We start from the raw sequence: 27,167 nt of genomic DNA on the forward strand, positions 1-27,167 counted from the left end.
CCGAACCGCCCACTGCTAGGAACTCGAAGGCTTCTCCTGCGCGCCGCCCAGTGTCTGGCGGGGTCCAGGGAGCCGTGGGGCCTCGTTCCAGGAGCCACTGCCGCACCTCGAGGCCTGTCCGGGCTTGGAGACTGCCGGGGGAGGCGGCAGCAGCGGGACCCCCACCGGGGGCCTGATACTGGGGAACTGCCTCTGGCTTCACGATGCCAGTGTGGACAGAATAGCTCCTGATGCGTATCCCCACCCACCGCTCCCGAGAAGCTGAGCGGAAACCAGAGCCGCCTCCCCACCCCGGTCCTGCGGGCACCATGTGGTTTATCCGTGACGGCTGCGGCATCGCCTGTGCCAGCCTTACCTGTGCGGAGTGTCATGCTGATTCCATCTCGAGACTACGTGCACAGCGCCATCCACGGAACTGTGTGCCACCTGCCGGCTTCCTTGGCCCCGGCCTCCCACTGCTGGGCCGTGCTGACGGACCCGGGGGCGGTGCCCAAAGGAAAGGCCAGTAAAGAATTCATGGGCGCTTCCCGCTGGAGCCACGGCAGGTGGTGTACAAGTGTCCCAAATGCCGCAGCATTCAGCCTCCCCGGGCCCACCACTGCAGCGCCGGTAAGCGGTGCATTCCCAAGATGGAACACCACTGTCCCTGGGTCCACAACTGCGTCTGCGAGAACAACCGGAACTCCTTCGTCCTAGCTCTCGTTTCCTTGCACGTGCTCCTCGCGGTGGGATTCCACTTCCGGCACTGCTCTGAAGGCAGCTGTACAGAACGCCGCTCTTCGCCCACCATGGCGGTTCTCACCACGCTCCGCAGTGCGGGCCTGGTCTTCTTCAGGCTCGCGTCAGTGACGTTGGCGGCCCAGCTGCACTCCATCTGCGCAGATGAGGTGGGAGTGCAACAACTGAAAAAGGAAGAGAGAAGATGGATTTGAAAAAAAAAAAAAAGATGAACATTTTTTTTTCACCCACTTTTTTCATCCAGAACAGCCAGGCCAACGTGGTGAAACTTGTCTTTACTAAAGATACTGCCTTTACCAAAAATACAAAAATTAGCAAGGTGTGGTGGAAGGCAGCCACCCCTTCTCTCTAGGCTGGGCCAGCCCCTTAGCCGCCACACAGGGGAAGGCAGACGCGCAGCATAGGTGGTCTGAAGGACCCGGACCAGCATGGCCACTCAGACGCAAGCCACAGCACAGCACTATGGTCCCATCCGTTCTCGTGTTTAAATCAAAAGAACAAAACAACTACTCAAAAACGTTTTTATGTCTGACGTAAAATGGCTGAGCATTGCAGAACCAAAAAAAAAGTCCCCACGTTTTTTTTTATGAATCATTTATTTTATTTTTTTTGGGTGACCAAAGCTGCCCTTTTTTCCTTTTAAAATCACTGCTTGGCTGGGCGCGGTGGCTCAAGCCTGTAATCCCAGCACTTTGGGAGGCCGAGGTGGGTGGATCACGAGGTCAAGAGATCGAGACCTTCCTGGCCAACATGGTGAAACCCTGTCTCTACTAAAAATACAAAACTTAGCTGGGCATGGTGGCGCGCGCCTGTAGTCCCAGCTACTCGAGAGGCTGAGGCAGGAGAATTGCTTGAACCGGGTAGGCAGAGGTTGCGGTGAGCCGAGATCTCGCAACGCACTCCAGCCTGGCGCCTAGAGCAAGACGCTGTCTCAAAAAACAACAACAACAAAAAAAAACACTGCTAGGCCAGGCACGGTGGCTCACGCCTGTAATCCCAGTACTTTGGGAGGCCAAGGTGGGTGGATCATAAAGTCAGGAGTTCAAGATCACCCTGGCCATGATGTGAAATCCCATCTCTACTAAAAATACAAAACTTAGCCGGACGTGGTGGCGGGCACCTGTAATCCCAGCTACTCAGGAGGCTGAAGCAGGAGAATCACTTGAATCCCGGAGGTGGAGGTTACAGTGTTGTAACCCAGCGAGTGCGAAATCACCACTGAGACAAAGACTAGGCCAAATTACAGGGTCTTTATTGCCGGCAGCCAAGTAGGACTCGCGTCTAACACGTGATCCCTAAAGGAGGGTGTCGAGAACTTTTATGCCTGTAAACCACCTCCTGGGCGGGGATGGGGGCAAGGGGCTTTGGACATTCCGATTGTTACTTAAGTGGTTCACAGAAGTCAAGATAAGCGTTAGTTTACATCTTGTCTGGGGAGGGTGGAAACCACAGACCTTAGTTACTTACTACAAGTCTTAAAACGGCGCAGGGGCCAAGGTGGCGTTGGTTTGGACTGCTTGCCTGTCACATTACGGCTACAGAGAGCAGTTTCAACAGAAAGCTGAGGTATGGTCGAGGTGTGCAGTTTATGGGGCAATTACTATGTCACAGCAGTGAGCCAAGATCGTCCCACTGCACTCCAGCCTGGGGACAGAGCAATACTCTGTCTCAAAAAAAAACAAAACAAAATCACTTCTCTGGCCTCTGGTTTTTCTCTCACCTCAGATGAAGTAAATTAACAAGCATAACACCTGTTTGAGTTTGGTATCACACAGAAACTCCTCCCTGGGAGGCTAGGCGGGGCTTTGCCAGCCAGACTAATGGCTTTTTAATTTCTCTGTTTTCAAGATTTCCAGTGCATCAGCTTAAAGGGAGAGCCAGCCAGTACAGGGAAGGGGCCCCACCTAGAAGGGGCCCGTAGACATCAAAGAAATTTGAAGAGAGATTTTGCTAGAATCCTTCTCAAGGATGCACTTCTTGACGTCTCCAGACCAGCAGCATCAACGTCAGCACCACCTGAGAACTTGTTAGAAATGCACATTCTCACCCGGGTGCAGTAGCTCAAGCCTGTAATTCCAGCGCTTTGGGAGGCTGAGGCAGGCGGATCACTTGAGGTCAGGAGTTCAAGACCAGTCTGGCCAACATGGTGAGCAAGTCATGGTGGCAGGAGCCTATAATTCCAGCTGCTCCGTAAGTTGAGGCAAAAAGAATTGCTTGAACTAGGGAGGCAGATGTTGCAGTGAGTCGAGTTGTGCCACTGCACTATGATCTGAGCAACAAAGCAAGACTCTGTCTCAAAAAAAAAAAAAAGAAAGAAGTGCACATTCTCAGTAACCACTCCGGGCCTGCTGAGCCAGAAACTCAGAGTGGGGCCCAGCAGTCTGTATTTGAACAGCCCCCAGGTGATTCTGACTAACTCTCAAGTCTGAGAATCCCCTCGGGGCTTACAGGGGCGGCTCTTCAGGTGGTCCCTGATGCCCGCTAGTGATATGGGTCCTGTGTGCTGCTGAGCTCAGCGTAGTGCAGTTGAGTGGGCTGACTGTGAGACAGGCATGTGCTCTCACCGCTGAGAAGCCACTGGGACCTCCTTCCCTCCTCACCTGCGGCCTCCGCAACACATGACTGCCAAGACAGCAAGTGTGTATGAAGTGGATCCAAATTATTAGCCTGCCCACCACTCCTTGTTCATCTCATCGATTGAACCTATCTAGGGAGGGATTCAATTGATGAGACGGGCCCTGAGGTGAAGAACAAGGCCGGAGGGGAAAAGAGAAGAGTAGAACCAAGAGACTTCCAGATGGTAGTGGTGGCTGTGGGGAGTCTAAAGTGGGGCGCGTTTTAGCACCCTGAATACCTGCACATGCCCTAATCTTTGCTTTCCATCTCTGGGCTTCAACACCCACGCAGCTTTTTCTTACATCCTTTGCATACATATCTGACAGTATCACCGCACAGAAGATAAAGAATCATAGTGAAGTAGAAACAAGCCACAGGTACACTCAAACTGAAAGTTTTTTTCCCCACCCTCTCCCTCAAGAAAACATCCCTGCTGACTTGGGCAATGTGATGGCCATAGCGAAGCAGAGTGGCCGCCAGGGGCCCGCTCTGTCCACACACACACACACACACACACACACACACACACACACACACGAGGAGCCAAGAAAGCTGATCCAAGGAGTGATGACAAGCGCTGCACAGGAACGTTAGCCAAAAGCCTTCTGGGGGACACAGGGGCTCTAATAAGGACATGAGTTTGCCCTGCATTTCCGCAGCTGAAGACACGTAGTCTGGTGACCAAGCATTTGGTTCTTGGCTTCAGCCTTTTGTTCAAATCCCTGCTTGGCTACTTACCACCACACTTTACTACTAAAATGTGACTTTGAGCGGCAACTTCCTTAAGCCTCAGTTTTCTCATCTATAAAATGGACATGATAATCTAAGTCACAAAGTTGATGGATGGCTCAAACAAGGGTAATAAATGTGAATGTACAGTGTCTGGCTACAGCATGGCTTTATAAATGTTAGCTGTGTTAGAGCTCTGCTTTTCAAACCATGGATCACAACCATTCATGGTTTGCAACCCGCATTTTTTTCAAGAAAAAATTTTAATGTATTACATATTGCAGGATAAGCATTATTTTATGAAACTTTTGGGGTTGTGTGCATATGTGTTCTGGGATGCAACAGAAAAATATTTCCTCTTGGGGGTTACAATATGGAGGTATGAAATCTCATATAAATAAACAAACAAATAACAGATACTAGCCTTAATACCTGGGTGACAAAATAATCTGTACAACAAACCTCCATAACACAAGTTTGCCTATATAACAAACCTGCACATGTACCCCTGAACTTAAAAGTTAAAAAAAAATAATAAAACAAAAAACAAAAATTAGCCAGGCATGCTGGTGTGTGCCTTCAATCCCAGCTACTCAGGAGGCTGAGGGAGGAGGATCACTTGAGACCAGGAGGTCAAGGCAGCAGTGACCCATGATCATGCCACTGCACTCCGGCCTGGGCAACAGAACAGGACCCTGTCTCAAAAAAAAGTATTTATTGTTTTTAGTTGACAATAACATTGCATGTTTTATTGTATAGAACAATATGTTTTGAAGAAAATGTATACTGTAGAATGGTTAAATCTATCTTCTAGTAAATTTCTGATGGTGGGGATGGTCTTGGAGACCTGACAGTTTTTCATTCTCTCCCATCCAAAACCCTATTGGCTCTCTTGAATAAATGCAGCTGACTTTTTAAATAATCCGTTGAATGAAGCCTACTGATTTCTTGTTCATAATTTTAAATATCTTTTAGCAATATGATTATGCAAATTGAAGAAGAGCAAACAGTGTTATTGAAGTACTCCAGTGCTTAAAAGAACTTGCTGAATAAAGAAAGTCTTGACCAAAAATTATCGCTTTTTAGTCAAAGCTGTTCTTAAGAAGTGTCATGGCTGTTCTTAAAAAGAACAATATTATTTATGAACAGGAAAAGAAACTCCTACTTGAAGTGGATAATTAATATGGCACTTACCATAACTATCTTTTGAAATGGTTTCAGCCCTTGGAGAACTCTATTCTTTTACATGGACTTCTGGTCTGTGAGCAAGTGAAATTCTCATATGTAGTGTTGAAGAAGAAGAAAATAAAAGTTGATGACAATGCTCTTTTTTGCCAGTGGATTAATAAAAAGTTGTTGATCAAGAGCTGCAATGTAATCCTGAAGAGTAGGAAGGCAACTTACGCCATGAGAGATGGTATTATATACTCCAACAAACTGTATTTGAAGAGAAGCCCTCTGGGTTGTTAACTTGATGCCAGGACATACCCAATATACTGGCTCACCATGCTAATGTCGAGTATTTTTTCTCATTAATGAAGGTTCACTGGACAAAAGAATGAAATGATTCAGATATGATAACTGTAGATAAGCTGTGTTGCAATGTAAATGGAACTTAGACTGTAAGTGTAAGGAATTTTATAAGCACATTCTACAAAACAAGGAACCATTAACGAGAGCCAAATCATTGGGGAAATATAATTAAAGCAGCATGTAATTTAGCTACTGATATTTATTTCAAATAAACAACAAGTAATTGTTAAAGTATGTTCTGTACAATATTTTCCTATTATCTGAGTGCATGTATGCATGGACGATTATAAATTCTGATGTAATTAGGCAGCCTGTATTTTTATTTCCTAAGTCTGGCAACCTTTGACACATAGGTTATTTGTCTGGAGACACAGCTAGTAAGTGACAGGGCCAGGATTTAGCAGCATAGAACGTACTAAGACAAGGTGATGGCAGCATCGTGTCAGATAAATAAATCCTAATCTGCCATAAGATGCCAGGAATTTTTGTATTAAATAAATGAATTGAGAGATAATAAAGACATTGCATTGTTTCAGTATGCTCTGAAACATGCCTGCTATTATTTATTCCCAACAATGGATTCCCTTCCATTTTAATAGTTTAGTTGCTTTCTCCCTCTGTCCAATCTGAGTGTTGCGTCCTGCCGTGTGTTCTCCTGTGAGCTACTAATACCACCACAGTGTTAATTATCAAATATTTAATGAGTACCAGTTATGAGTCAGGCTCTTTTAATTACACTCCCTTTGGCAGAAAACAGTTACCTCCCTGATGGAGTCAGAGTTGAAACATGTGTTTCTTCTCCCCTCCATCCCTTGTTCACAGATACCAAATCACCCTACAGGAAGCAGGTAAAGGGCAGACATCAGAGACAGCCCTAGGGATGGAAGGGGTCATTCTTTCCTCTTCCTGAAGTTTCAGTCCTGGTCTCCGATACGCTGGCCCCAGTAGCTGTCTGAAGTGCTCTCCTAGAGGGCCCATCCCATTGTCTATTTTCAGTCCTTAGTTTTACCAGAATACTCTGTAATCTCAGATTGGAGTCAGCCCTCTAACAACCTCAGCCCCAAAGAACATTCACCAACTGGGAAAGCTTCCCACCCACCCCCCCCCAAGAAGAAGGAATGACCCTCAAAAACTCTTACTCTGCATTTCTGTTTTACAGGCTTTACTGTGCTCAAATAATATCTACATATAAAGTTTAATAACTCTACAAGGCAGGCAGCCTGGTTTATCCCCATTCTGTAGATGAGGAACGGAACCACGGAAAGGTTATACGTGGCCATTATGCACTACTACAGCCATACTAATTGTTAAAAAACTGACACAGTTCCAAATGAGGTGGTAAATAACTGTTGCCCCGAATTCGAAGTGATTCTGCTAATAGTTATTCAAGCTTTTGTCCCAAAGCCTCTCTTTGCCCCTGGCTGTCCTCGACCTTCTCCCAGGACATCCTAGACCTCACTACAATTCACCAAGTAATTCCCAATGGTTAATGCCTAGCACAGCAGGAGTCTTGGGGACCATCCCTCTGATGGGTCAGAACCTGCCCCATATTAGAACATATATTTTCATACCTTTGCTGGTTATATGACTGACCCAAGACCACATGAGTAAATAACAGAAATAGGAAATGTATACTGAGGCAACAAAGCTCTCAGTTTAATGGGACAGAAAAAGGAATAAAGCCTGCCTTGCCCAGTGTTTGTCTTCCTTTTCTTCCTCTTAAAACATTTTAACATTATGTGTATACAAAGCCATCTGATGATAATCCAGATTCCTTTTTAAAGTCTTATAAATATTCATAAAGCTTCCTTGTAATCAAAGGCATACCTAGAGAGTTATATCTGGGCTCTGTTACCTTTACCCTGTCAGAGCTAAAGGCTTTGTATTTCCAATATTTAGCTTATCATCTGATGCAAGGCTCTGGAACAACACTAATTGGCTCTAATCTCAAGGTGTCAGGAGCTACCAGGTCTCCTCACAGACATTTCCAGTGCTCATAGAGGCAAGCGTGTGACAAATCACATGCACCCACAAGAAGAAAACATAACCAAATGAAACGCAAAAGAACACACGTCTGAATTGGGGATGAAGGTCACATCCCCACTTCTCTAAATAATGCCTTCTTGCCTATCCTTGCATCTGGGTTATTATGATGATAGAAATGAAGTTTAACTAGGATGCAGTTGTGAGGAGTTTTCAATATGGCACATGGGCTTTCAGCTACATTAAACCTGTGACAAAAAGCACTCATTGAAGTCAGGCTATCACTGTAGCTAACCATGCATCCAATGAAGTTTCCTAAACTATTGCAAGCAACTCATTCATGAGTTCTAAGATCGGTTCAGCTTGCAACAGTTTAGGAAAGGGCTCCAGAGGCCACAACCACTAATGCGGATGTGGGATGGGCTCTCGAAACCCCCAGAGGTGACCAGCAGAACCATGGCCAGCTCAGCCTAAGTAGGGCATAAAAGGCTAGATAACCTATTTAAGTGGAATCATATAATAATTGTCGTTTTGTGACTGGCTTATTTTTTTTAATGACTTCAAGTTTCATCCATGTTGTAGCATCTACAGAATTTACAGAATTTCCTTCTTTTTTAATACAAAATGTCCTCCTTTTAAAATATGCCATTGCAGGTATACACTACATTTTGTTTATCCATTCATGTGTCAGTGATTATCTGTGTTGCTTCTATCTCTTGTTTATTTTGAATGACACTGTTATGAACATGTGTGTGAAAATATCTCTTTGAGACACGGCTGTCAGTTCTTCTGGATATACACCCAGAAGTGAGATTGCTTGATCACATGATAGTTTAATTTTTAACATTTTGAGGAATCACAATAGTTCATTTTTATTGCTGAACAATGTTCTGTTCTATATTTTGTTTCTTCACACATCAGTTGATAACATTTGAGTTGTTTCCATTTCTTGACCACTAAAAGCGATGCTGCTATGAACATTCACGTGCAGATCTTTGCATGGACATATGTATGTATGTCTCCTGAGGAGATACTTAGGAGTGGAATTTCCAAGTTGTATGACAAATTTATCTGTAACTTTTAAAGAAATAGACACACTATTTTCCAGAGTGGCTGCACCATTTTGCATTCCCACCAGCAGTGTATGAGGGTTCCCATTTCTCCACACCTTTGCCAACACTTGTCTTTTTCATTACTGGCTGCAAGTCTCAAGAAAGACTGTAGACTCAGGATCATCTTTATGACTAAGTTTATAGTCTCTAGGACATACAGAAGGATAGCAGGGCAACCAACAGGCGAACCCAGAATGTGGGACATTCCACAATGTGTAAGACAATTGAGGCATTGTCCTTTCAAAGAGTCATTTTGTTTTTTACAAAGAACTCTCCTAGATTAAAAGAGACTAAAGAGACAGGGCACCCAATGCATATCTCTTTAACTGTATCCTAGTTTCAGAGGGAAAACATCTTTAAGAGACATTTTGGGAACACACAGGTAGTTGAAGCAAATGTGGCAAAATATTAGCAATTGTTGAATCTTCCTATTGGGAATATGTATGTTTTATTGTACTATTCTTGTATGTTGACAATTTTTGTGAATGACTTTTTTAAAATCTCACCTGGAAAAAGACAAAAAATAATTTCAGAGTCAATACATCCTGTTTAGCAGAAATCTCAGGAAAATATCTCTAGTCAGCCAGTAGCCTCTACTTGTGCCACATTTTCCAAGTCCTCTTCTAGGCATTATTACCTTCTTGTCAGTAACATCCTTCCTGGAACCCCAGGGATAAGCAATCATGTGACCACTGAACCTCCTTTCCCATGCTACCTTTTTGAGAACTTATAGACAATTTTAAAAGAATAAATGGTGACTGAACATAGATAATCCTCCGGGAAGGGATTCTACAGAGTTCTCTCTGACCTCATAATGCAGGGTGCTAGCTGAGAATCCAGGAGTGAAATTTCCATATTCAGCACACATTCCTTGTCCTGTTCAACCTTTGGCTCATAACTTGTTACTTTTCATGTATTCGTGTATTTCACCTCTTAGCAACCTCCATGAGACAGGGGAATTCATCTTTAAATCTCCTATAGTGCCAGGCATGGTGGCTCACACCTGTAATCCCAGTACTTTGGAAGGCCGGGGCAGGTGGATGTAAGGTTAGTGTAAGGCTGGTTGCCTCTCCGGGAGTTCAAACATGCCCATCTCCCTCCCCGCTTGAAAATTACTGTTATCAGAATATGCCCATCATCTAGCTCCGCCTTGGAAATCCCCTCTGCACTTGGCACCTAGCCCCAGCCTTGGAAATCCCCTCTGCACTCGGCACCTAGCCCCGCCCTTGGAAATCCCCTCTGCACTTGGCACCTAGCCCGCCTTGGAAATCCCCTCTGCACTCGGCACCTAGCCCAGCCCTTGGAAATCCCCTCTGCACTCGGCACCTAGCCCGCCTTGGAAATCCCCTCTGCACTCGGCACCTATCCCCGCCCTTGGAAAGCCCCTCTGCACTCGGCACCTAGCCCCGCCCTTGGAAATCCCCTCTGCACTCGGCACCTAGCCCCCCCTTGGAAATTCCCTCTGCACTCGGCACCTAGCCCACCCTTGGAAATCCCCTCTGCACTCGGCACTTAGCCCACCTTGGAAATCCCTTCTGCACTCGGCACTTAGCCCCGCCCTTGGAAATCCCCTCTGCACTCGGCACCTAGCCCCACCCTTGGAAATCCCCTCTGCACTGGCACTTAGCCTGTTCACCGGAAATCCCACCTACCTACCAACAACAGCTTGCCCAGGCCACATCCTGTTTCTCCAAATCCAATTGAACGCCTTCACTCCCTATAAAACCCCACTCCTGAGAAGAGTCAGGCACGACTTCCCTGGTCCCTCTCCCTGGGACCACAGAACCTCACCCAGGAGCTGATAAATTGGCATCTAATTTTCTTGGGCTGGCCTCAGTTTCCTTGTTTTTAACTCGGCAATAAAACTACAGAGAATAAACTTTAGAGTTAGGAGTTCAAGACCAGGCTGGCCAACATGGTAAAACCCCATCTCTACTAAAAATACAAAGATTAACTGGGTGTGGTGGCACGTGCCTGTTATCCCAGCTACTCAGGAGGCTGAGGCGGGAGAATTGCTTGAACCCTGGAGGTGGAAGTTGTAGTAAGCTGAGATCGTGCCACTGCACTCCAGCCTGGGTGACTATAGAGCAAGACTCCATCTCAAAAAAAAAAAAAAATCTATAGCACTACAGCACTTAGATTATGTGCTGTACACAAAGTAGGTATAAATATTTCTACTGAATGAATGAGCAAATGAATGAATGAATGAAATTGTAGAGAGGACTTACAAAGGAAGAACACAGTGGGTAACACAGAAGGAACTGATACAAAGAAGCAGAGAGATTTTTCTAAAGATATCCGAAAGTACCGTCTATGTACACATAGATCTTCTTAGAAATGGGAACCACAAGGACACTGAGAGCCCTTGGCAGCCATTAACTCTTCTTGCCCACCCGCAGCACAGCTGGTGTAAGCTCTTTAGACTCGGTGAGAAACATCCCTTTCTTATCTTTGAGGACAATGCTTATTTTTCCCATTCATTAAAATGCATACACCTGCAAAAATCAATTTTTTGATGATGGCACAATCAGGATCAGAACACCATTAAACTGTTCCTGCTGCTGCTAATTAGAATTAACTCATCAGCACAGAGGGCTAAGCCACCTGGAAGGAAATGAAATATACTTAGTTGAAAATACCTAGTGGCTGGGCAGGAAAAGGGTTTTGTCAGATTTCAGGGCCTTCTGCTCTTTACTGATTTAGAAGAAGAGGGTTCCAATCATGAACTCTAAGGAAATTTATCCTTAAAATGGTAACTTGGAAGAGACAACCAGAAAACCCCAGTGCTTACAACGCTCTTTGGATCACATCACCCATCTGGGTCAGGTGCAGTCATTCTAGCTTAACTCATGTACACAGGTAACCCAGTGGTCCCAGGCCTTGTGGAGCACAGTCCTGTTCAAGGCCCTTAGGAAACAGAGGTTGGAGAAAGACCAGCAGCTTGATTTTGTAAGACTAGCAGAGCCACCTTGTGGTTGCTTTAGAAAATTGTGTTTGAGACTGTAGTCTCAGTGTTATGCACTAGAAACAGCCTAAAATGATGACCTCAGAGGCAGGAGATGCAAAAAGGAAGAAAGCAGCCAGCATTACCAAGGAAACTTGGAAGCAGAGATAACAGCATAGAAAACTTAGTTCCGTTGACAACTGTGTTTAAGCAATTCTGAGTTAAAGTTAAAACAACTTTCTTCTCAGACCCTCTGAGATGTTCTCATTGATCGTGAATCCCTAAAAGCAGTATATTAAGCAGCATTTTAAGGATTAGTATTTGCGATCTGAATATGGTAAACACTATTTAGAGCTGCCTGGTGAATGACACAAAAATCACACCTATAAGTACATGGAAATGTTCCCCCATTATTAGAGAAATCTAATTATTAGAAAACATCAATGTTCTTTGATGACACTGGCCCAGAAGGCTCAAGTATGGAGTCTTTCAGCTGGACAGTTCCTTCAGGCACATTTGATCTAATTCAAGCAGAACATTCCTTTCCAACACTCCTGAAAGATGGTCACAGAGGCAGAAGCTGACAATGCCACGGACCTCACCATGTTTGAAGCTCATCAGTATGAAGTGACTCATTCCTTCTCTGTTCGACTCTGTAAGAATTTCTTATATTGGGCTGAAGTCAGCCTCTATACCTTACATGAATTGGTCTTAGTTCTGCTATTTAAAGCTCCACAGAGTGACTGATCTTTTTCCTTCGTGACAATCGTTCAGGAATTTGAAGGGTTCTTATTTCATCTCATCTCAAAATCATCTGCAGTGAAAACTACTCCAATATTTTCCATCAACTATAATAGTACCTAGATGTGGTTTTCAGACTCTTCAGCCTCCTGGTTACTCTCCCAAAAATGCTTCCTCTGTCTCAGTGTCCCTCTTAAAAAGTGTATGACCTGGAATTGGATACAGCACTTCAGAGCAATGGATAGTGGGACTACCTTGATATTATACACATACAGAAAATAGTTAAGGAAGTCTAAAATTTTATCAAGGTTTTGAGCTTTTTCAGCACGAATATCCTGAGTCAAAAAAAATCTTTTTATATGGTTGTTAAGCCAGGATTTCCACATTCTCTACATTTATACATACATTGTTTTTTATAACATAAATGTCACACTTCATTCAGTCCTACTTTATTCAATTGGTGTTAGCCTATCATTTTAGCTTGTTGAGATATTCTTCCCTTCCACTTACTTATCTGTTCACCCTTCTCCTTATTCAATAAAGATTTATTGAATAACTTTTTTTTTTTTTTGAGACGGAGTTTCGCTGTTGTTACCCAGGCTGGAGTGCAATGGCGCGATCTCGGCTCACCACAACCTCCACCTCCTGGGTTCAGGCAATTCTCCTGCCTCAGCCTCCTGAGTAGCTGGAATTACAGGCACGCGCCACCATGCTCAGCTAATTTTTTGTATTTTTAGTAGAGACGGGGTTTCACCATGTTGACCAGGATGGTCTTGATCTCTTGACCTCGTGATCCACCCGCCTCGGCCTCCCAAAGTGCTGGGATTACAGGCATGAGCCACAGCGCCCGGCTTTGAATAACTTTTATGAATTAATCATTTCTTAGGCTCTGGAGATTCAAAGACAGTGTCTGTTCCAAAAGAGCTTACCACCATCTAGTAAGAGGGCACCAATAATTGTTTCTATAATGTCACTGGGTCCAATAGTTGTCATCAGAAACCCTTCTGCAAAACTAAATTGACCCACACAACAACAACTGTTTAGTTGGGGTACTTCTAGCAGATAAAACTTTCTCTGAAATGATCACAAGAAATTTATCACTTGTCTTGCTGAAAACAAGGTTAGGCTTACATTACCAAACCAAGAAAATGTCATCCACATTCAGAAGTAAAATTAAATTTAAAAGAATGGGTGGATCGCCGGGTGCGGTGGCTCAAGCCTGTAATCCCAGCACTTTGGGAGGCCGAGGCGGGTGTATCACAAGGTCAAGAGATCGAGAACATCCTGGTCAACATGATGAAACCCCGTCTCTACTAAAAATACAAAACATTAGCTGGGCATGGTGGTGCATGCCTGTAATCCCAGCTACTCAGGAGGTTGAGGCAGGAGAATTGCCTGAACCCAGGAGGTGGAGGTTGCAGTGAGCCGAGATCGCGCCATTGCACTCCAGCCTGGGTAACAAGAGTGAAACTCCGTCTCAAAAAAAAAAAGAAAAAAAAGAATGGGTGGATCAAACCCGAACATTAAATGCAGACACACATCAATCTAATTGTATTATCAGATTGCTAACATAACAACAGAGAAAACATAACCAATTCAACTAGTTTTTGAAAATAATATCATCTAAGCGAGTAACATCCTGTGACCAAAAATAACTGCAAAAAATCTTGAATTTACCTAGTAGGTTTGTTGTTAGTAAAGCAACAAGTATAATTCTGAAACTATTTATATTTAATTGTAGGATAAAACAAATAGATATATTGATATTTTGGAGAAGAAAATACCAAGCTTCTCACTGTAGGAGAATTTATAATGAGTGTAGATGTAAAAGAACTCTGTAGTGTTGGGTTTGAATTGCCGGTGTAATATAAAACCAGTATTTTTTAAAATATAGCATATACTCTGGGTATACCCACTGAAGGAGCTTCAAAACAAGATACCCCTGTAACTGGGATGCCCAAAATTTGCTTTTAAAATACCGTTCCTCATTAAAAGGAACCAGGGCTCTTTAAAGCAATGGGTAATTCCAGGAAAGCATAAGATGAGCCTGGAAAGTCTTATGATTCAAGAAGGTGAAGATATGTTCGAAGACTGACAGAGACATGCCAAAAGGATATGAGAGCCAGCTTGAAGAGGCTCCTACGGTCACCTGTAATTTTGATGCAGCTTGAGCATCAAAATTAATAATGAGGTAATGGATTATAACGGACTAGATTTAAAAAAAAGAGTCCATTTGTGTAAACACTAGAAAACCGGGCTGGAGGGGAAGGGAAGAGATTCTTTTTTACTAAAGAATATCAGTTAATTTCCTCAGCTCATGGATCATTCTCAAGGATAGACCATATGTTAGGTCACAAAACAAGTCTTAAAAGATTCAGAAATTGAAAGTTATCAAGCATCTTCTCCGACCACAATGGAATAAAACTAGAAATTAACAAGAGGAGGTGGAGGTTGCAGTGAGCTGAGATCATGCCGTTGCACTCCAGCCTGGGCAGCACAGTGAAACTCCATCTCAAAAGAAAAAAAAGAAAAAAAGTCATGCAACTATACACTAAAAAGGATAGATTATATGATATATAAATTATACCTGAATAAACCTGACCAAAGAAATGACATCACCAATAATGGGACGGAAATGACATCATGTGCTTCCTAATATGATGAAAGGGAAATATCACCTCTACAGTATTCTTGCCACAAAGTAACCTAAATCTATCCAAGGAGAAAAATCAGACAACCCAGCCAATAGATCATCTAACATTCCACAGTACAACTGGCCTGAACTCTAGGGCTCAATTTCTTATAAGACAGAAAAAAAATGGAGGTCAGAGCAAGGTAGGGGTTACTTGTTCCAAATTTTAAAAAGCGCTGCAACTAAATGCAATGGGGAATTTACTTGAATACTAAATTTTTAAATAAAAACTAACTACAAAGGACATTTTGGGGCTTAATTGGGGAAACTTGAATATGAGTATGTAATAGATGATTTTCTATTGAACATCCTAATATGTCATTAAAGCCTTATATGTCATAGCGGTATTGTGATTCCTTAGCAATATCTTTGTTCTTGGGAGATGAATGCCAAAACATACAGAAGTGAAGTGTCATGATGCTTGCAAGTTATTTCTCAATGACTCAACCAAAAAAATTTATATCAGGTGAGGGGAAGGCAGATATGACAAAACCATTAATAACTGGTGAGTCTCAAAGGTGTTCAGGTTTCATGTGCTTTCATTACACTAGTCCTTTAAATTTATATAGATTTGAAATTTTTCAAAATAAAAGGGTGGGGAGAGAAAACAGTTAAATTTTTTAAAGATTTAGACATTTAATTGGCCTAAACTTCAGTTATGTGGAAAATCCATATATTCATATAGAACAACAAATGAGGGGCTTTTTTTTTTCCTGTTTACCCTGTTACTCACTTTAAATAAAATTACTCAGCTAAGGCTTATCCACTTTTTTCTTTTTAAAACAGCCTAAGATAATTTGAAATGCTGAAACAATCATTTTCTTGACCTCAACTCCATTCTTGAGCCATCACTAATTTGAAGGGATGATATAAAGCAAAAATATATGCAGCAAAAATTGACTGCCCAAGAGAAATGGACAAATCTACCATCAGAGTGGGAGGTATGAATATCCTTCTCTCTGTAATTGACAGATCAGGCATATGAAAAACAATCAGCAAGTATACAGAAGATTTGAGAGGACAGCCAGGTGCGGTGGCTCACACTGGCAATCCCAGCGCTTTGGGAGACCGAGGCAGGTGGATCACCTGAGGTTGGGAGTTTGAGACCAGCCTCACCAACATGGAGAAACCCCATCTCTACTAAAAATACAAAAATTAGCCGGCCGTAATGGTGCCTGTAATCCCAGCTACTCAGGAGGCTGAGGCAGGAGAATCACTTGAACCCGGGAGGAGGAGGTTGCAGTGAGCCGAGATCATGCCATTGCACTCCAGCCTGGGCAAAAAGAGTGAAACTCTGTCTCAAAAAAAAAAAAAAAAAAAAAAAAAAAGAAAAGAAAAAAAGAAAGATAGAAAGAAAAAGATTTGAGAGGACAATAATATAGACATTGTGCCCACAATACTGAAGAAAAGGCTTTTTTTCAAGCACATAGAGAACATTTATAAAAATTGGTCATGTAGTAAGTCACAAAACAAGTCTCAATAAATTTTGAAGAATCAGAATTGAACAGAAAAAACCTCTAATCGCAATATAACTAAGAGATCAATAACAAAAAGATACCTTTCAAAATCTACAAAATACAAACATATACAAATAATCAATAGGTCAATGACAACATAATCGTGAAAACTAGGAAATTCTTAGAACTCCCTACTCCACAAAAACAAAAAAACCTGCAAATCGAAATATGTTGAAATACAGCTAATGAAGGTGCTGAAAAGAAAATTTATAGCTGTAAATGTTTATAGTGGAATCAAAGTGTCTTAGCCTTTCTGGGATTCCCAGAAAACACAGCCAGCTAAGTAAGGCAGAGAGTGACCCCAGGGGGCAAGTTCAAACAAGAGAACAAAGCAGGGAAGAAGTGAGAGCAACATGAGGGTGCATCCTGCATGCTGCCAGAGATGCTGTGGTTCCTGGGTCCTCACTGAGAAGCCGCATGAAATGCAACTCTGGGTTGTGCATGGTGAAGACAAAAGGAGAGGCAGCGTTTATTGATAGCCTTCATCTACCATCAGTTAGAAGCTTACCCTAAAGGGAGCTAACACTTGCACATTTTAGAATTGAGCATCTAGGGCAGGAGGGAAGAGGTTAGTGCCACAGGTGTGAGGCAAAGCACTAGCAAGTCTCACCCGCATTAAACTGGCTGGAACCCACACGTTATAAAGTTAAAGGTGGGTCTACCCAGTATTGCACTCCTGGGTATATCCCAGAGAAAACTGCAAAGTTGGCACTAAGAGAACATCCACAAAAGCCTGAGTTTTAGTTTCACAAAATCAGAAACACCCTGAATTCCATTAATAGTAGAATCGAGGCTGGCTGAGTTGGCTCATGCCTATAATCCCAGAACTTTGGGAGGCCAAGGCGGGTGGATCATGTGAGCCCAGGAATCTGCGACCAGCCTGGGCATCACAGTGAGACACTCTCTCTTCAAAAAGTTAAAAAATTAGCCAGGTATGGTGGCATGCACCTGCAGTCCTAGCTCTGGAGGGTAAGGTGGGAGCATCCCTTGAGCCCAGATGCTGGAGGCTGTGTTGAGCTATAATCAAACCTCTGCAATTCAACATGGGTGACAGAGTGAGACTCCATCTCAAAAAAAAAAAAAAAAAGATAGTAGAATGGATAAAATATGATGGCATAATCATGCAATGGAAATCGAGTACAAATGAACTACAAATTCCCCTAAAACACATCTCAAAAGGAATGTTGAAAGAAAAAAAGTCAACAGAAAAACATGCATCGTGATTCCATTTACATAAAGGTCTACAATGTACCAAGCAAAACAATATATCATTGCAATCTCCATACTTAGATGTAAAGCTACAAAGAAAAGCAAATGAGCAACTGATACAAATTCTGGGGTATCTGTTATGTCTTAAGGGAGCGGATGCAATGGAGATAGGAGGCGGAATTGAGAGGGTGGGTCTTCAAAAGTACTAGAAAGATCCCGTTTCTAATGGTGAGCGCACAGTACACAGGAATGTGCTTCAATTTTATTCTTCAAACTGTACACAGCATTTATGTTCTCAGTTGTAATATACTTCGCAATAATTTTAAAAATTGTTTTTAAAAAGATTCATGAGCTATTAAGCTGCTGCAAAAGTAATTGCAGTTTTTGCCATTAAAAGTAATGGCAATCCCAGCACTTTGGGAGGCCGAGGCGGGTGTATCACAAGGTCAAGAGATCAAGACCATCCTGGTCAACATGGTGAAACCCCGTCTCTACTAAAAATACAAAAAAATTAGCTAGGCATGGTGGGGCGTGCCTGTAATCCCAGCTACTCAGGAGGCTGAGGCAGGAGAATTGCCTGAACCCGGGAAGCGGTGGTTGTGGTGAACCGAGATCGCGCCATTGCACTCCAGCCTGGGTAACAAGAGCGAAACTCTGTCTCAAAAAAAAAAAAAAAAAAAAAAGTAATGGCAAAAACTGCAATGAATGGTAAAAACCGCAATTACTTTTGCACTAACCTAACGGCAACACCCTCACCTTTTCTCAACCTCACAGTGAGCAAAAAAGGATGAGTAATCACATACATCTAGGACTTTAACTTGTAACTAGATTTCCTTGCATTTTAAAAACAAAACCCTGTACTATCAACCCTAAATAGTGATTTAGCTTAAATGAAGACTACATTCTTCGTGCTTTGGTGCCACACTGTTTAGCATAAATGTGAACTGATAGCACTATTTCAGGCTTTTCACCTTCTACCATCACATTCTCACTTACGCCTGAAAGTGTACATTGCCTGCAGCTCTTGCCCTGCTCTAATCAAATGGGTTCCCTTTATGTTCAGTAAATGACACTGTTTCACACATAACTTGAATGTATAGATAAAAGTGTTATAATATATCCCAACATATATATACACATTCCAACATATATATACACATATAACTTTTACATATATATAAAACCATTTACACACATATAACTTTTATATATATAAAAGTGATATTTTATATATGTAAAATGATATATTTTTATATATAAAAGTTATATGTGTATATAGATGTTTATATATAACTTTTATATATGTATGTATAACATATATACATATATATAAAATGTCATCATGTGTGATGTGTTTATGTCTCCTATATATGAGCAATAATCATAGTTAAGAACAAAACACCTGTGTTCCTAGAGGAAAAGACCATTTGCTAAAAGCATTTGTTTTATTAAAAGGATTTTTTGCATTACTACTATAGGATATGACTGTAAGATAGTGGAAAACATTGCAAAAAAATCATTAAAATAATTCAGCCTTGAATTTCTCCTAATTTGTATTTTCATTCTTATCAGATTGGAGTAATGGTAAAAAGTTGCCAGAAATATGAGCAGCTCTTCTGTTTTGTAACCATAGCCTAGGACCCTGACGGGCCCCCTAGCTGTCTGAAGATAACTGACAGAGCCCCTCCTCTGTGCAGGGATGTGCTTGGGGCTCCACTCCACTGGGCAAAGGCAGCCCTCGGCAAAGCTTCCCTCAGCTCCAGGATGCTCCTCTCAGCCTCTGATCCACAAAGCCCTAAAAGCCTTGGGCTGTTCCTGGAGAACGCCCCACACCAGGGAGACTTTCTCCAGAGAGAGAAAAAATGCTGAGACTCACCAATATTGAGTTCGGTTTTGTCAAGGCCAGCTCTTTGCTGGCACTGCTATTATTAAAAGATCAGAGCTGACCTGTTACTATCATAAGGCACTATTCTCTCAGGGATACCTGGATTTTAAAAACTGCCTGTCTTAGGTTGGGTTCCCCCGAAGCAGATGCTGACGGGAGAATTCAGGAGCAAATGATTTATTAGAGAAGTACTTCCACGTGCCTGTAATCCCAGCACTTTGGGAGGCTGAGGCGGGCAGATCACCTGAGGTCAGGAGTTCAAGACCAGCCTGACCAACATGGAGAAACCTGTCTCTACTAAAACTACGAAATTAGCTGGGAGTGGTGGCACGTGCCTGTAATCCCAGCTACACGGGAAGCTGAAGCAGGTTCAATCACTTAAACCCGAATGGTGGAGGTTGCAGTGAGCTGAGATCACGCCATTGAACTCAAGCCTGGGCAACAAGAGCAAAACTCCATCTCAAAAAAAAAAAAAAAAAAGAAGAAGAAGAAGTGCTTCCAGGGGAAACTGGGAAGCAGGACACGGAAAGGTTTGATCTCAGGCAAATCCTACCAAGGTAGCTTTAATCTGTTCTGGCAGGGGAGCTCTGGAGGGTGAGTTATGCCTCAAAGTCTGTCCAGAGCTTAAGCAAGGGAACCAGGTTCCAGACCCAGTCACCACGCAGTCATTGGCTGAGGGCTGGAATGTTCCAGGCATTTCCGACTGTCCAAGTCCATGTGATCGAATGGCCACAGCATCCCAAAGCGGTCCTCCAAAGAAGAGTTACACATACCAGTAGTAAAAGCAAGGCTGGGGAGAGGCACGTAATCACGTGGAGCCCTAGAGGCGTCCCACTTGCCCATCAGGGGCTTTACCTGAAATGGATCAATGGTGCTAGAATTCACGGTGAAGGGGCAGGTGCAGATGCTTGAAGTTAAGTTGAACCAGCCAGGACGCTGACAAGCCCGTGCCTGTCTGGCCTGCAGTCTCTGAGCTGTGATGCTGTTTTTGCCTCTTGATTTGCTCTCTGGCTTTCCCCTCAAGGCCTTTGGCATGGACCCTAAACCAAAGCTCCCTGGGTTGTTCAGCCCCCCTGCCAGGAGGTCTGAGACAGAACTCGTCTCCAAACCCAGAAGGTGTGTGTGGTCTAAGTCTGGTCGAGTTGGTTAAAGTTTATCAGGTTTCAAACTCTGGAACTGCAGGATCACACAACCTAAGAAACTAAGTGGCCATATTTTAGACAGAGAGTTATTATCCACCTAAACATCTCTCTGTGAGTTCTCTTAATTCACTCATGCTAAATGATGTCAAAAAAATCCAGGCTCTCCCCACCTTCAGCCTTTCCTCTGCCACCAACTCCCACATCTGTCATTTTTGCTTCCCTTTCCCCTCTCCTCCCTGTTTTTGCCTTTCTGACCCCACTGTCCTTCTCCCAGCCGGATGGCCAGTTGTTGGAGCTGGGACCACTGTGACACAGGTGAAGCCACCTGTTTCCTCCAAGCCTTTCTGCCTCCAGCAGCTGTTAGCTGGGCATTTCAAAGGCCCATTCAAAGGGAAGGAAACAGGACGGGACAAAGCAGGCTCTGCCAGGCCAGCTGGAGTGCTGGCCAGCAGCCGTCATCAGCCTGTCTTGGAAAAACAGATTGGGAATTTTCAGCCAAATCCAAATCGTGGCTCCTATTAAGAATCATCCAGACTCAAATTCCAAGTTATGTTTGCATCTCTGGAGCCACAGGGTATGCTGAAGCCCGTTTGCACATGAACAAACAGAAATTTTTTAAAAGATCCTTTCTTTTACGGCCAATTAAAAAGAAAAAAAGAAACAAGCGATCTTTTCCAGGAGCCATAGTTCTACACTGTTCACTTGAAATATGAAGGATTCCTGGGATGTTCATGGAGGCTGGCTTGGGTCCCCTCCATACTCAGGAGGCCATTTGGCACACAGAACATTGCATTATGTTGGTGCAAAAGTAATTGCGATTTTTGTAATTACTTTTAATTTTGCACCGACCTAATATTACTCCAGTTATTATCCTGCGGCTCAAAGCACAAAGACATATGCTACGCTTTCTTAAATTTCTTTGAGGACTTTGGTTATTTTTACTTATCAGGTTAAGGTGAGTGTTGCATTTAACAATAAATGTGGATGTACATGTATGTTTATTGTGACACTGTTCACAGTAGCAAAGACTTGGAACCAATCCAAATGCCCATCAATGATAGACTGGATAAAGAAAATGTGGCACATATGCACCATGGAATACTATGCAGCCATAAAACAGGATGAGTTCATGTCCTTTGCAGGGACATGGATGAAGCTGGAAACTATCATTCTCAGCAAACTGACACAAGAACAGAAAACCAAACACAACATGTTCTCACTCATAAGTGGGAGAGGAACAATGAGAACACATGGACACAGGAGGGGAACATCGAACACTGGGGCCTGTAGGGAGGTGGGGGTCTAGGGGAAGAATAGCATTAGGAGAAATACCTACCATAACCACCATGGCACATGTACACCTATGTAACAAACCTGCATGTTCTGGACATGTACCCCAGAACTTAAAGTATATTTTTAAAAAATTAAAAATAAAAGTAAATAAATATAAATATGGAAAGCATTAAAGAATTCCTTGGCTGGGCGCAGTGGCTCATGCCTGTAATCCCAGCACTTTGGAAGGCTGAGGAGGGAAGATCACTAGGTCAGAAGTTTGAGGCCAGCCTGACCAATGTGGTGAGATAAAGAAATACCCGTCTCTACTAAAAATACAAAAATTTACCCAGCGTGGTGGCATGCGCCTGTAATCTCAGCTACTCAGGAGACTGAGGCATAAGAATAGGTTGAATTCAAAAGGTGAAGGTTGCAGTGAGCTGAGATCACGCCATTGCACTTCAGCCTGGGTGACAGAGTGGGACTCCATCTTTCAAAAAAATAAAAAGAATTCCTCACTCCAGCCAGGTGAGGTGGCTCATCCCTATAATCCCAGCACTTTGAGAGGCTGAGGCAGGTGGATCGCTTAAGGTCAGGAGTCTGAGATCAGCTTAGCCGACGTGGGTGAAACCCCATCTCCACTAAAAATAAAAAAATTAGTTGGGCATGGGTGCATGCCTGTAATCCCAACTACTTGGGAATCTGAGGCACAAGAATGCTTTGAATTTGGGAGCAGGTTGCAGTGAGCTGAGATGGCACCACTGCCCTTTAACCTGGGCAACAGAGCAATTCCATCTAAAAAAAAAAAAAAACAAAAACAACTCTTACTCCTACATCTTTCTGTGTTTTGATCCCTGGATATTTTGCAAAGAAAAGCAGTTTCTGGGGTAGGGCTGTCAATCATATTGTGCTGCCAGCATTGTCTAAGGAAGCCATATACTCACTATTTATGCATACGGAAATGCTTATAAAATAAAAGTACTAATTGCAATTGTTGTAACTGAGTGAGCACGAAATCACCACTGAGATAAAGACTAGGCCAAATTACAGGGTCTTCATTGCCGGCTGCCACAGAGGACTCACGTCTCTCTAACCCATGGCCTCAAAAGGAGGGTGTCAAAACCTTTTATGCCCATAAACCACCTCCTGGGTGGGGGTGGGGGCGAGGGGCTTCGGACATTCCGAGGGCCAAGGGACTTTGGACATTCCGATTGTTACTTAAGTGGTTCACAGAAGTCAAGGTAAGAGTCAGTTTACACATTGTCTGGGAAGGGTGGAAACCACAGACCTCAGTTACTTACTACAAGTCTTAAAATGGAGCAGGGGCCAAAATGGCGTTGGTTTGGACTGCTTGCCTGTCACATCAGGGTTACAGAGGGCAGTTTCAACGGAAAGCCGAGGTATGGTCCAGTTACACAGTTTATGGGGCAATTGCCATGTCACACAATATGCACAATATGCTAAAGAGGTAGCATGGGGAGAAATGTCAGATACAGGTGAAGGGGAGGAAGGCAGCAAATCACACTGCCACGTGTGTACCTATGCTACTATCTTACATGTTCTTCACATGTACCCCAAACATAAAATGCAATTAAAAAAAAAGTTTATAATGCAAAAAAAAAAAAAAAAGTGAAACGTGTAAGGAGATAAGCATAATAGTGATGAAATATTTATCTTTTATATTTTTTAATATTCATTGTTACATTTCCTTTCATCCAAAAACCAGCACTGTCTACTTAGGGATGGTGATAAAATTCTGTGTGCGTGTATGTTAAGCAGTAAATTAAAGAAAATATTTCTTGCAAAATGCCTGGCCAATAAGAAGTTCTAAAATAAGGCAGGAAACTATCTCATCAATTAAGTTTTGGAAAATTTTACTTAAACAAAACTAAGCAGGTACCTTTACTGCAAGCTCTCAGAGCTGCTTACATGCCAATAGCCTTGTGACTAGCCAAGAGAAATAGTAAAAAATACACTCTAAATCCCAGACTTGCATGAACATAGAATCCCTTTTTTCTTTTTACCCTAAAACCAGAGTTTTGCAAATGCATTTTGGAAAACACCTATTCAAATTATTCAGAAAATACATTAAGTAATTTTTTATTTTTTTATTTTTTTGAGACAAGGTCTTTCTCTCTGTCACCCTGGCTGGAGTGCAGTAGAATGATCTCGGCTCAACCTCCGCCCCCAGTAGCTGGGTCCACAGGCACACACCACCATGCTTGGCTAATTTTTGTAATTTTTTTGGTAGAGACAGATTCGCCATGTTGCCCAAGCTGGTCTCAAACTCTTTGGCCTTAAGCAATCCCCCCACGTTGGCCTCCCAAAGTGCTGGGATTACAGGCATGAGCCGCTGTACCCAATCAAGTAATACATTTTTAAAGCCAGTATCTGTTAGTATACACTTCATGAAATACAGGTTCTCACTCCCATTCACCTACAACCATCCAGCTACCTTTATTTTTAATTTGTTTATTTCATTACTAAATGATCAATTGCATCTTTGTACAAATTTTGGCAAAAGGAGGTCTTGTCAGTGAACTTTAAAACATATTTTCAATTGCAGTCTTTTTGGATATTAAGTGTAACATATACGTACATATGTACCCACATGTGTATATCTCTATATTTAAACAGGGTACCAATATCAGTTTTTCTTCTGAGTGGCTTAATGATGGGTACCTTGCTAGATATTTCAAACAGAGAGGATTTCATACAGGCAACTCATTACTACACTGTTGAAAAGGCTGAAAGAACAAAAGGGGAAGATGAGATAAACCCAAATATTAGGAACGTGAGGAAACACTATCAATCCTGGGACTGTGGAATAAAAGGAGAGGAGAGGGTTACCAGGCACATCCTCTCTTCTCTGCTGCTGGGTTTTCTTGTGCTGTCTTGGACCTACTGGGGAGCAGCCACAGACGAATGCTGAAACTGCCAAGTGCAGCACCAAGGAGTAAGCGCTGAGTACTGGCGTGGGAGCCGAGGAATCCTCACCCCCTATAGCAGCGCCTCAGAAGCCCGAAGCAGGCTCTCCCTCTCCTCTGCCTACTTCCCAGTCTATTGTCAGGGCTTCCTAGGGCAGAACCTCACAGAAAGCCAACTGACAAGAGTATCTGGGAAATGAAACTTCCAGCTTCCTAAAATACACAACAGGGAACAGAAGGAAAGGAACCGAAGCTAAGGACCCACGAAGGACCAGCACATCGGCAGAAATGAATTTAAAAGGCAATCATATTGTAAATTTTGAAATAAAGTCATTTTTTCCCCTAGACAAAATCTCGCTCTTTTGCCCTGGCTGGAGTGCAGTGGCAGCATCTCAGCTCACTGCAACCTCCACTCACCCGGTTCAAGCGTTTCTCTTGACTCAGCCTCCCAAGTAGATGGGATTACAGGCACCTACCACCACACCCAGCTAATTTCTATATTTTTAATAGAGTTAGGGTTTCACCGCGATGGCCAGGTTGGTCTCGAATTCCTAACCTCAGGTGATCTGCCCTCGTCAGCCTCCCAAAGTGCTGGGATTAAAGGTGTGAACCACCCCACCTGGCCAAAATAAAGTCATTTCTTTTTCGTTTTACAGTCAAGAGACAAACTGGTTTCTTTTAACTTTGCAAATTTGAATTAATAATGAAGACACTAAATTAGCACTGAACTAAGGTAATTTGGGGGAAATAAGGACTTTTTTAAAAAACGAAAATTCTTGCAACTCAGTTTTGAAGGAATGAGAACATGAAATAAAATTTTCATAACTTATAGTCTTAAATTTCTCTAAAATATGAGTACTTGATTTGGCCAAGCATGAAATTTTAATTAGTGCTAAGTATATCATCTCACGTCACTCCCTTTTTAAAAATGTTTTTGCTTTTTGCGAATTTCACTCCTTGCTCAGATTCTCAGGGCTATTAACACTCACCTCTGGGCTCTTCCCAGGGCAAACACTGCAGCCTGTTGTCTGTGCCGTGCATGTGCTGAGTAACAGGCTGCAATCCAGCTGCAGCACAGTGAAAACTGTGGCTCTCAATGGTGAGCCTGAAGCCCTCAAATTCTTAAGCTGCTTCTGAAATTATTAAAGAATGATTGACTATCATCTGGTTGAATGTTTTGCGTAGCATTTCCCAATATGTAGTCTGCAAAACTCAAGTTCCTTAGGCTATTAACGGGGTAGCTGAATAGGGTTTCTTTGATCTAGTAAGTCTGGAGAAAATGGTTTAAACCAGGGCTTTTCAAACTCCCTGTGGTAAAGGACCAATTTTTTTTTTTTTAACTTCCAATTGATGCAGACCAATTTTTTTTGTAGAATACAATAAAACTAATTACTGAAAAAATAAAAATGTTAAAGAACAAAAAGAAATACCGGCCAGGTGCAGTGGCTCCCAACACTTTGGGAGGCCAAGGCGGGTGGATCACCTGAAGTTGAGAGTTTGAGAGCAGCCTGATCAACATGAAGAAACCCCATCTCTACTAAAAATACAAAAAATTAGCCGGGTGTGGTAGCGCATGCCTGTAATCACAGCTACTCAGCAGGCTGAGGTAGGAGAATTGCTTGAACCTGGAGTCGTAGGTTGCATTGAGACGAGACCCCGCCATTGCACTCCAGCCTGAGAGACAAGAGCAAAACTCCGTTTCAAAAAAAAAAAAAAAGAAATACTACCCCCAGCTTTTTAAAATTAGTAGTATCAAAAAGCATTACATTATTCTACTTTCTCTAAAGTTTCTAAATGCTTACCTAGTTCACTTCAGTACTTAACACAGACCAACAAAAACAATTCATTTAGTTGAATAAGTTTTCAGACCACACTTTATATTGAAACAAAATGTAAATGTTTCATTTCTAAAGTACTTCTTTGACATTTTAGTTTGCTAATGGCCACTGGAAATTTAAAAGAGATAGATACAAACTTGCAACATTAAGGATATTTATTCAGTTAAATGAAACAGAACCTCCTCTTCTAATTGGTTGGTTTTACCAGAACGTCCTGTGGAATCTCTGTTGCATATAACAGGCTTTGAGTTGCATATGACAGGCTTTAGTATGTTTTGTTAAACTCTAA

The 27,167-nt window shown here is 42.6% G+C and overlaps 1 pseudogene; it reads left to right on the forward strand.

The window, feature by feature from the left end:
- The first annotated feature begins 236 nt into the window (after positions 1-236).
- The window catches only part of LOC141582220 (palmitoyltransferase ZDHHC3-like), a 50,998-nt pseudogene continuing 24,067 nt past the window's right edge, over positions 237-27,167 (forward strand).

This window comes from Saimiri boliviensis, chromosome 2, assembly GCF_048565385.1.
Source record: "Saimiri boliviensis isolate mSaiBol1 chromosome 2, mSaiBol1.pri, whole genome shotgun sequence".
NCBI lineage: Eukaryota > Metazoa > Chordata > Mammalia > Primates > Cebidae > Saimiri > Saimiri boliviensis.